A 12,423-nucleotide genomic window follows, 5' to 3' on the forward strand; every position below is an offset into this window, starting at 1 on the left:
CTGCACCCCCAACACATGCCAGCACACTGGCAGTCATGGGTTGGGACGAGGGGATGGGGCCAACTGTGGATACCGTGTCCAACCAGCTTCATAAATATGAAGAAAATCTCTCTCCCCCAGTACGGGGCTGCATTTCAGCTGTGGAGAAACTGTCCCAACGGTTAGATGAACACATAGCTTCGTCCTCACCTAAACGGAAAAATCTTTCGGCCATCAAGCGCCAGCAGTCCCCGGCTCAAACAAGGGAGAATCCGGGACGCACACCGCGAGGTACCTTGTGGTTTTATTTACGTGACCACGGGGAAGATATGAGGAAGTGGGATGGTGAACCGACCTCGGCCCTAGCTTCTCGGGTACGTGAGCTACGGAAAGATACAACAGCAACAAAGAGGGCCCCTAGGAAGATTGCTGCCCCAGTTTCTGTTGAACAGTCCCCCAGAGGCAGTAGAAGGAATAGTATTACTCCTGACCCTGATGAAGAGATTTCTGCTTCACGTTTGGAAGAAATAATTGATAGATACTCCGACCAGGATTAGTGGGGCCCTGCCTCTGGCCAGGTAGAGGAGAGGGACAACCGGATTTACTGGACTGTGTGGATTCGATGGCCTGGCACACCGGAACCGCAAAAATATAAAGCTTTAGTGGACACAGGTGCACAGTGTACCCTAATGCCGTCAGGCCACCAAGGGGCAGAACCCATCTCTATCTCCGGAGTGACGGGGGGATCCCAAGAGCTAACCATATTGGAAGCTGAAGTGAGTCTAACTGGGAATGAGTGGCAAAAGCACCCCATCGTGACTGGCCCAGAGGCTCCGTGCATCCTCGGCATAGACTACCTCAGGAAAGGGTACTTCAAGGATCCAAAAGGGTACCGGTGGGCTTTTGGCATAGCTGCCTTGAGCACAGAGAAGATTAAGCAGCTGTCTACCCTGCCTGGTCTCTCACAAGACCCTTCTGCTGTAGGATTGCTGAGGATTGAAGAACAGCAAGTGCCAATTGCAACTACAACTGTGCACCGGCGGCAATATCACACCAACCGAGACTCCCTGATTCCTATCCATGAGTTAGTTCACCATCTGGAGAGCCAAGGAGTGATCAGCAAGACTCATTCACCTTTTAACAGTCCTATATGGCCAGTGCGGAAGTCCAATGGCGAGTGGAGGCTAACAGTGGACTATCGGGGCCTGAATGAAGTCACACCACCACTAAGTGCAGCAGTGCCAGACATGCTGGAACTCCAGTACGAACTAGAGTCAAAGGCAGCCAAGTGGTATGCTACAATTGATATTGCTAATGCATTTTTCTCTATCCCTCTAGCAGCAGCATGCAGGCCACAATTCGCTTTCACTTGGAGGGGCATTCAGTATACTTGGAATCGACTGCCCCAGGGGTGGAAACATAGCCCTACCATCTGCCATGGACTGATCCAGACGGCACTGGAACAGGGGAACGCTCCTGAACACCTGCAGTATATCGATGATATCATCGTATGGGGTAACACAGCAGAAGAAGTTTTTGGGAAAGGGAAGAAAATAATTCAAATTCTTCTGAAAGCTGGATTTGCCATTAAACAGAATAAAGTCAAGGGACCTGCACAGGAAATCCAGTTCTTGGGGGTAAAATGGCAGGATGGACGTCGCCACATTCCGACGGATGTGATCAACAAAATAACAGTTACGTCTCCGCCAACTAGCAAAAAAGAAACACAAGCTTTCCTAGGTCTTGTGGGATTTTGGAGAATGCATGTGCCAGGCTATAGTCAGCTTGTGAGTCCTCTATATCGAGTGACTCGAAAGAGGAACTCTTTCGAGTGGGGCCCCGAGCAACAACAGGCCTTTGAACAACTCAAACAAGAAATAGCTCGTGCAGTAGCCCTTGGGCCTGTCCGTACTGGACCAGCTGTGCAAAACATACTGTACACTGCAGCTGGGGAGCATGGGCTCACCTGGAGCCTCTGGCAGAAGACCCCAGGAGAAACTCGAGGCCGACCTTTGGGGTTCTGGAGCCGGGCCTATCGAGGATCAGAAGCCAATTACACCCCAACTGAAAAGGAAATATTAACAGCATATGAGAGGATTAGAGCAGCTTCAGAAGTTGTTGGTACAGAAGCACAACTTCTCTTGGCCCCACGGCTACCTGTGTTACATTGGATGTTCAAAGAGAAAATCCCCACTACACATCATGCAACCGATGCTACGTGGAGTAAATGGGTAGCGTTAATTACACAGCGGGCTCGAATGGGGAAACCCAATCGCCCGGGAATCCTGGAAGAGATTATGGACTGGCCAGAGGGCAGGGATTTCGGAGCACCGACAGAAGAAGTAACGCGTGCTGAAGAGGCACCACCATACAATGAGTTGCCAGAAGACAGAAAGCAATATGTGTTGTTCACTGATGGATCCTGCCGTGTGGTAGGGAGCCATCGGAAGTGGAAAGCTGCTGTGTGGAGTCCCACACGACAAGTTGTGGAGGCCATGGAAGGGGAAGGTGAGTCAAGTCAGTATGCAGAAGTGAAAGCTATACAACTGGCCCTAGAAATTGCTGAAAGAGAAAAGTGGCCGGTACTGTATCTCTACACTGACTCATGGATGGTGGCAAATGTGCTATGGGGGTGGCTGCGACAATGGAAACAGAACAACTGGCAGCGCAGAGGTAAACCTATCTGGGCTGCTACCCTGTGGCAAGATATTGCTGCCCGGGTAGAAAACCTGGCTGTAAAGGTACGTCATGTAGATGCCCATATGCCTAAGAATCGTGCTACCGAAGAACATCAGAACAACGAAGAAGTAGATCGAGCTTCAAAAATTGAAATAGCTCAGGTGGACCTGGACTGGGGACGTAAGGGTGAACTGTTTGTAGCTCGATGGGCTCATGAAACATCAGGACATCTGGGGAGGGACGCCACATATAGATGGGCTCGTGATCGAGGGGTGGACCTGACCATTGAGGCCATCACACAGGTTACCCATCAGTGTGAGACCTGTGCTGCAATTAAACGAGCCATGAGGGTAAAGTCTCCCTGGAACAGGGGGAGATGGCTTGGATTTCGATATGGTGAGGCCTGGCAGATTGACTACATCGGACCACTTCCACAAACCCGCCAAGGCAAACGGTACATACTCACCATGGTAGAAGCAACTACTGGGTGGCTGGAAACATACCCTGTAAACCATGCCACGGCCCGAAACACTATCTTGGGCCTGGAAAGGCAAGTGCTGTGGCGACATGGTACACCGAAGAGAATAGAGTCCGACAATGGGAGTCACTTCCGAAACAATTTGATCACTTCCTGGGCCAAGAGACATGGCATTGAATGGGTGTATCACATCCCTTATCACCCACAAGCCTCTGGGAAGGTTGAGAGGTACAATGGACTGTTAAAAACTATGCTGCGAGCATTGGGTGCTGGGACATGGAAACATTGGGATATAAATCTACCAGAGGCCACTTGGCTAGTTAACAACAGGGGGTCTGAAAGCCGTCCTGGTCCTGCTGAAACAAAACCCCTACACACTGTGGGAGAAGCTAAAGTCCCTGTAATGCGTGTGGGGAAGTGGATGGGGAAGGCGGTGTGGGTTGCCCCTGCCTCGGGAAAAGGCAAACCCACTCGTGGGATTGTCTTTGCCCAAGGACCAGGGTATACCTGGTGGGTAATGCAGAAAGATGGGGATATCAAGTGTGTGCCTCAAGGAGATTTAACACTGGGAGAAAATTAATCTGTCATCCAAGTTATGTGTTGTAGGAGGACACTGCAGAACCAATGACAGGTCAACTTTGCAAGGAACTGGGCAAGTGCAACACTGATGTGAGCTAAGCTGGTGCTGGTGTCAAGAAAACCAACTTCGCCTGCCCTGAGTGACCACTTTGACAGATGAAGGCGAAACCATCAACAGTTTTTATGAGCATTTTGGGGAAAAGACCTATAGAATAAAGAGAAGTACAGACATAAAAATGCTTCAATGAACAGAAAACAATGGTGATGAGAACATTCTATATACTAAACTGTACCTGATTGTGACACGAAATGTTATGGAATAAGGGGTGGAAGTTGTGTTGGGTCTGTCTGAGCTGGAGTCACCTTTTCCCTACCAGCAGCCCTACACAGTGCTGTACTCTGCAATCGTAGCTGGAACAGCACTGATATCACTCCAGTGTTGTGTCTATTGCTGCATAGTGCTGGCACAGCATCAGGACTCCTTCCAAGCCCCAAGATGCCAGCAGGCTGGGGGTGGGCTAAGTGATGGGGAGGGGACATTGCTGGGGCAGCTGACCTAAACCAACCAAAGGGATATTCCATAACACCTGATGTCACACTCAGCAATAAAAGGGGGGGCTCTCGTGGGGGAGGGGGCTGTTCCTCCTGAACAACCACTACGCGTTTGGGGCCCTGCTTCCCAGGACGTGGCCGAACACCGCTCGCTGATGGGAAGTAGAGAATAATTTTTCCTCTCTCTGTGCTTCCGCGCGGACTGATTGCTTCTTTTGTCTCTGTTTTTTTTCCTCCCATTCCCTTTCCCTTTAATTAAACCTTTCTTATCTCAAACCTCGAGTTCTCTGTGTTGTATTTTCTCCCCCTTCCTCTTTGAGGAGAGGGGGAGTGAGAGAGCGGTTGTGGTGGAGCTCGGCTGCCCACCTGAGTAAAACCACCACATTCTCCCAGACAATTCACTTTTGCTTTCATACACAATTTCACCGTGCTGTAACAGGGTACAGACAGAAGGGAAGGAATGTGAAAATAAATCATTTCAGCCTTGGAAGTAAAACCAGCATAGTATACCTTTGCTGCAAACCATGACCAACCTGAAGTCTTGTGAGCCTGAATTTTTCTGTCATTTGTGACTTTTCAGAAACCCAGAATTGGTGTCATGCAAGAAGGCCTGGGACAATCTTCCTTATGGTTTTGAGCAGTGCATACTGGAAGTTCAGGCCCTTTAGCAGCAAATCAGGCAATGAACAAACAAGAGTAAAAAGCAGAAAAGTTTTCCCGTTTCCCAGTTTCTCCTGTGGCAGAAAAGTTTCTCGTTTCTGAGAAAGAGACTAGAAGCTGAGGGTTTTAAAGAGTGCAACACCAACATCACCTATCATCTGTTTTGTTGTTTCTTATAGCTATGGGATATCTATCCTGTAGGAATGGGATTGAAATTTGTAATTGGGTGAAATATGCCACCAAAGATAACAGCTGAGATTTTTCAAACATTTGCTGACCCAGCTATCAACTTGATCATGAATCTTTTTCCACTGTTTTCACATAGAAAAAGACAAACAAACGCAAACCAAAAATTTTCCAGTCCAGCTTATTGAGTTTACAGTTGAGTAAACTCAGCTGGAATACTCACTTTTTACCTTCCTACCAGAAAGTCCCCCACAGCACAACCACAAGGCAAAGGCAGACTAACAAATACCTCCAAGAGGAATGGTGAACTTAATTTTGAGCTGGCCTGATGGTTGGCCCAAAAAGCTGTGGTTGCTTGCTTGAGTGAGGAATAAGCACTGAACAGCCTATTCCCATCTTGCCTATCAGGGACCCAAAAATACAGGCATGTTTTCTGTATCAGTCCAGAGCTTTTTCCTCCCCACACTCCCAAATTAGGTCTCAGTGATGTATCTGGATTTGTTGAATGGTGACACTGGTTGATATGAGCTACAAAATCACAGTGCATCCCACCATAAGACCTGAGAGCATCAAACACTGACACCGGTTGGTATAATGTGTGCTAAGACAGTCCACGAACATCTAAAATTCCCAAGCCGAGGGGTCAGCATTCCTGCTTTGACCAGAAAAAATAGTCATATATACATATATACATTATTTGGGGAAAATGGGCTTTAAGTTACCAACAGATTTGTCTGGAGAAATAACTTTGCACATCTGTGCTATCTTCTGGCATGAGACATATTGCAATCACATGCCCAGTGATCTGAACCATTCTCTCACTTGATGCAAGTCACCAACACATTTGATACAACTGGCTCCAGAGTTTCAGAAACACTGATCTCATGGACACAATGTACTTTCTAATTTTGTAATCTCAAAAAGTTTATAAATCTCATAAAGTCACTACTTTAGTCAGTAAAACTGCAACAGCCAGTACTGCTCCTCCTCCTCTGCCTCAAAAAATAAAATAAAATAAAAAGTTAATATACAAAAGGGAGGTTTCAATTTTTCAAAACTCCATTTATTCACCTGAATATTGCTAAGGTCAAGAAAAAGACTGCTACTGATTCATAGCAGCTTCTAAATCAAGTGCTGAAGTAGAAATCACTGTACAATTTCAGCTCAGGAAAAAAAAAAAAAAAAAAACAAAAAACAAGCTTCCTAAAAGATCACACGGTGATAGCTTTTATGCTTTCTCTGCCAAAGTCCTAGGAGTACTGTCCAACTCATCACATCAGAACATTTTTCTCTTCTATGACAGTTTTAATAAAAGCCATTTACAGATGTTAGAAACTGGTTCCAGACTCCTTTTTAATGAGCAAATACCGACTGAAATCCAAAGTGCTGTGACTATTCAAGGACCCCATCTTTAACGGGCTACTTTTACAGGCTTTTACAGCCTTGGGAGAGGAATGGGCCCCTCAGGCACTGTCCAGACCCAGGTCCACTCAAATACACTAAAATTCTCAAATACCCTTAAGAGTCCAGCAGCCTGGGGTGGCAATGGGGAGGGCTGTCAGCCACACAAACTTCTGATCCTTAGCGGGGCCTCTGCTGACATCTGCCATGGTTTTGACTGCTTCTGCAATGCTGTCTCCTTACAATTCTTTCCTGTTGGCAGATGGGTCTGGCATGCAGTTGCTCCCATTCCCCTGTACTGCACTGAGCTCCTCTCCTCCACCTCAGTCCAGCAACCCAGTTCCCAACACCAGCACTTCCCTGAGCCTGCAAACCCAAGAGCACTAACTGGACAAGCAACTCTTTCCTTCCAGTAGCCAAGTAATTTCCTGGCAGTTTACATCCCAGAACTGGCTTGCTGTCAGGGGTGGTGAAAACTCATGGAGATGCACAGTCTGCCTCTTTCCATGGTACTGTGCCATTAGTTGACTCTAACCTGTAATAAAGACATTTATGTCATTTCCTGTCTCTACCAGTAGAGTCCTTTCTTTTCTCTGAGGTGGTGCTCTGAGACTCTCTTCCTTGCGCATCATGTGCAGGGCACTGCAGCAAGCATGCACTTAGCTAGGAGATGGTGGGCAGTAGCCATAGGGAAGGGGTACATCAAAGGACAGATTTCTCTTCCTATCCCTCTCAGGTAGAAGAAATTTCTTACGGAGTACAGTTTCACACAGGTTATTCCTGCAACCACCTGTGAATTTTAGCAAAGTTTCCCCCTCTGCATTCTATCTAAACCTATCTAAATTTTGCAGTCATTTCTTCTGGCTTCAGTGGCACCATGCTCAGCATGTGCTGTCTTCCAGTGCCATCTAGAGATACAGACTGGAAATAACAAGCTGATCATTTACATAAACATCACTTAAAATATATTTCAAGCTGATAAAACGGGTTGGTTTGATAGAGGCTGGTTATTTAATTGCTTTTTAAAAAAAAAAAAAAAAAAAAAAAAAAGCTAGGAGTCTCCTATCTCCTCCCAGAAACTTTTTATTTTTTTTTTTATTTTTTTTTTTTTTTTTTTTTTTTTTTTTTTTTTCTGTGATCTTATAATAACTATTTGTTGTCGGCCACTTCAATCACATTTCTTGCACACAATGGACACAAACCTACATACCTTAAATAAGCCAATGGCTTAGGGGACAGTTGCAATATAGACTGGGGAAAAAGTACGTCATATTTTGTAGGATTAATGCATTATAGTCCCTAAGGCCCAGTCCTTAGCTTACGTACATTAGCATTAATTTCATAAAGTGATACCAGAGAAGTGAAACTGACAGACAATATTTCATGTTGGTACACAGTATATGTGCAGTATGAAGGTATTTCATCACTAAGAAAAAGCGTGTGGAAAGAGAGAAAGTCATCAGCAAGACTGAAACACGTTGAGGGAAACAGAGTAAGCAAGTTGCTTTGTATAGTTGGATCAACTTATTCTTAGCTTTGACTGCTCATTTACTCATTATGTTTGCATGTCAGTTCCATGGTGAATCATAGGCACTGTGCTTGGTGTTTCACCTACACAGGACAAAGACATGGGTCTTGACCTGGAGATCTTATCTGTATGGCAAGACACATCTGACAGGTGCAGTCAGGGGAGCAGAGGGAATGGCGGCTCCATATAGAACACCTTGTAGCCTGGCTTGAGGTTTGACTTGAGTCTGTGCTGTTGAATAGCTTGAAGGCATCGTGTTCCTATTGCCTGTGGGAACAAAGCTGAAGCAGCAGCAAGTCTTCCCATTGTGCCTCCGCTTCCTTACTGGAAGAGCAGGCAGACTTGCTCCAGAGCATAGCCAGGGAACAGCCAAATAGGATGACAGAAAATGCACTACACACCCATCTAATAATAATTCACACCAAAGATGCAGAAAACATATAGGCTAGCTCCTTACCAGCTTCTTAAAAACAGACTCTGTGTACTCCATCTTTCATGGAGTTCAGTGTACAGTTTATAGACTGTACAGTCTGTATCTGCTCTGGATTTCTCCATGTAAATTTTGACTGTTTGATTCTTCATGTGGCAGGGGAACAAATGACTTCATGCACTAATTCATACCTGGCCCCTTCAGAGAATCCAAAAAAGTACGGTGTCTCTTTGATGGCAGGAGGAAATGTGGAATATATTCTCAGAAAAAGACATCAAATTAAAAGAAGTGCTTAAATACATGCCAAGGATTTTTATGTCCCAACCAAGTATTTAAATCAGGTCATGTGAAAAAACAGTGTGGAGAAGGTGGAGAAAGAGGCAAGATGGTGATTTTACTAGATCTTTTGGTCAGAGCTTATGGAGCTATGCCAGCTGAGGCCCAAATTAAAGTGGACAGCAAAACACACACCACAGAAGTCAGCTCACACTTCTGCAGTGCAAAATGCTACTTCAGACACATCAGCTGTCAATATTGAACACTTTTCAATAAACACATACAGATTTTATTTGTTCTTAATCAACAAAGGCTTTTTGGATGCACACAATTTTTGGCTGCTACAAACCTGGTTTTGAAATTATTTTTTGTAAACCCCCCCCCCCAAAAAAAAAAAAAAAAAAAAGTCAAATTAATTTTTGAAAAATAAAAACCAGTGGATGCTTTGCCAGGTCCATCACTATGGGATGTGATCTGGAAAATATCATCAGTCCAATTCTCATGACTTTAGGCCAATTCCTCTTGATCCATGCCTGTGTGGGGACTGTGAAAAAAGTCAACCCCTTTGCTCCCAGCTACTACTTTGGCAGATTACTAAACCACTACAGAAGGTAGAAGTTGCAATTGATTGTTTTCACCATCTCTGCTGTTTCCAACACACAGCTGTGCTACTTGGTAAGCACAGCTGCGTGGCCCAGCCTGTGGCACTGACACAGACTGCACATTTCTGGCACTTTCAAGAGCAGCACCAGTTGCACCAGCCTTGTCAAAAGCTTGTGTAACCCACACTGTGTCTACTGTGAGGGGATCTCACAGAGGGAGCAATAAGAGTGTACCCAGCTCCACCCGGGGGAGGGTGATGGACAAGTGGAGAGCTCGTGGGTGAGAATTAAGGGGTGGGCTGGTATGGGGGACACTGTTGTGGGGGTGTACTACAGGTCACCAGATCAGGAGGAGGAGGTCGATGAGGCCTTCTACAAGCAGCTGGTAGTAGCCTCACGGTCACAGGCACAGGTTCTCATGGGGAACTTCAATTATCCAGACATCTGTTGGGTAAGCAACTTGGCCAGGCACACGCAGTCCAAACAGTTCCTTCAGTGTGCTGAAGATAATTTTCTGACGCAGGTGGTGGAGGAGCAGACAAGGCGGGGTGTGCTCCTGCACCTTGTCCTTACCAACAGGGATGGGCTTGTTAGGGATGTGAAGGCTGGGGGCAGCTTGGGATGCAGCGACCATGAGATGGTGGAGTTCCAGATAGAACTTGGTGGAAGAAGTAAGGCTAAAAGCAGGATTGCAACCCTGGACTGTCAGAGAGCCAACTGCCTGGGAGTATCTCATGGGCTAGGTTGCTAGAAGGCAAGGGTGCATGTGAGAGCTGGGCTACATTTAAACAGCACTTCTTCCAAACTCAGGATCGGTGCATCCCTAAGAGTAGGAAATTGGGGAAGGATGGCAGGAAACCTGTGTGGATGAGCAAGGAGCTCATCAATAAGATCAAAAGGAAGAGGAAGGTCTATGAAATGTGGAAAAAGGGCCTGTCCTCTTGGGAGAAATGTTGTCAGGGCCTGAGGGGATGCGACAAGGAAGGCTAAAGCCCACCTAGAGATGAGGCTTGCAAAAGAGATAAGAAGGGGTTTTTTTAAGTGGCCACTTGCTGAGGCGATCGGCTCTGGGGCAGACTCATGCTGCAGTGGAGCGGGGAGTCGAGGCGGGCAGGGCTTTTTTTTGGCATCGAGCCCACTCAAGGGAGCCACCAGGGCCCGGCAGCCCTCACAAGGGAAGCTGACAAAGTGTGGGTGGTGCCAGAAGCACCCCCTTCCCAGCTGTTCAAAAGCTGCCCCTGGGGAGCGCAGCGACCAGGACGGGCAAACAGGGCGGGGCGCAGCAGTTCGCGCAGGCAGGGCCCCTCGATGCTCATCCGCAGTGGTCTCTGCCTTCGGTACTGGTACTGGTAGCCTGCTTGCAAGAAACCTGACCATGGTATCAACCAGGCAGAAAACCATGGCCTCCGCATCTCTTGTGGCCTCTCCAGCCACCGTCACCGATGTGGCTGCTCAGATGGAGGGCTCGGGGAAACACTGCGCCGTCCAGGTCTTGGGCTGCAGGGTGTGCCCAAGTCTTCTGTCAGTATCCAACAGCAGCAGCGAGGGGTATGCCTGTGGGAGGTGTGCCCAGTTGAAGAGCTGCTCAGCCAGATAGCAGAGCTTCAGGAGGAGGTCAGCAGGCTCAGGAGCATCAGGGAGTCAGAGAGTGAAATTGACTGGTGGAGGTGTACTCTGCCCTCTCTGAGACAGACTCATGAGCCTGCCACAGCACAGGTGCCTCCTGCTGCGCAGAAGACAAAAGTCCCCTCATCCCACCAGGCAGTAGGAGGAGACCTAGGCCACGGGGGGAAATGGAGGCAGGTTCCTGTTCAGGGTGGTAGGTGAATCCTGTCACTGCCCACCTCACTTTCCCATCTACCCTTATATAACAGGTATGAGGCTCTAGAATACAACAGTCAGAATGATGAAGTAGATGAAAGCCTGTCCCAGTTGGAGATGGTGTCTAAGGCAAAGCAGCCTACCCCCTGCATTGCTACATCATCTGTCAAGAAGGACTGAAGGGTTATTGTCATGGGGGACTCCCTTTTGAAAGGGACAGAGGGCCTGATATGCTGACTGGACACAACCGACAGGGAAGTCTGTTGTCTCCCCGGGGCTCGGGTGAGAGACTTAGCTAAGAAAGTCAAGTGCCTAGTATGGCCCACCGACTACTACCTGCTACTGGTCTTTCAGGCTGGTAATGACGAGGTAGCAACGAGAAGACCAAAAGCGATAAAAAGGGACTTAAGGGCTTTGGGGTGACTACTTAAAGGATCAGGGGCACAGGTTGTGTTTGCCTCTGTCCTTCCGATAGCGGGGATCGATGCTGACAAGTGGGCTCACCACATCAACACATGGCTTCAGGACTGGTGCAACCAACAGAACTTTGGGTTCTTTGATCACAGGAAGGTCTACGCAACACCAGCCCTGCTGTCACCAGATTGGATGCACCTCTCTCAGAGAGGGGAAAGGGTTTTGGCTCATGAGTTAGCAGGGCTGATAGATAGGGCTTTAAACTAAAGTCGAAGGGGGAAGGGGATAAAACCAGGCATGCTGGTGATGAGCTAAGGGATGGTGCACTAGAATCAGAGGGACTGTGTGCCAGTGAGGTCCTTCGGTTGGCTCCACAAGGTGCTGTGTGTAGGGAAGTGCATTTGAAGTGCTTCTACACAAAACCACACAGTATGAGGAATAAAATGGACAAGCTAGATGTCTTGGCCCAGTCCCACAGCTATAACATCATCAGCATAAACAAAACCTGGTGGGATGAGGCCTGTGGCTGGTGTGCTGCAATAGATGGTTACAGGCTCTTCAGAAGGGACAGGCAGGGTAGGCGGGGTGGCGATGTATGTGAAGCATGGGATGCACTACGTGGAACTTCAGGTTGTGGATGGCAAAGCTGAGAGCCTCTGGGTAAGGATTAAGGGACGAACAAATAAAGGGGATGTCGTGGGAATCTATTACAGACCACCCGGTCAGGACGACAACACCGATGAATTATTCTTTGCAGAACTAAGAGATGCCTCGAGATCAACTCCCCTTGTCCTTATGGGGGACTTCAACTTGCCAGACATCAACGGGGATCACCACA

Source organism: Aythya fuligula, chromosome 2, assembly GCF_009819795.1.
Source record: "Aythya fuligula isolate bAytFul2 chromosome 2, bAytFul2.pri, whole genome shotgun sequence".
Classification (NCBI taxonomy): domain Eukaryota; kingdom Metazoa; phylum Chordata; class Aves; order Anseriformes; family Anatidae; genus Aythya; species Aythya fuligula.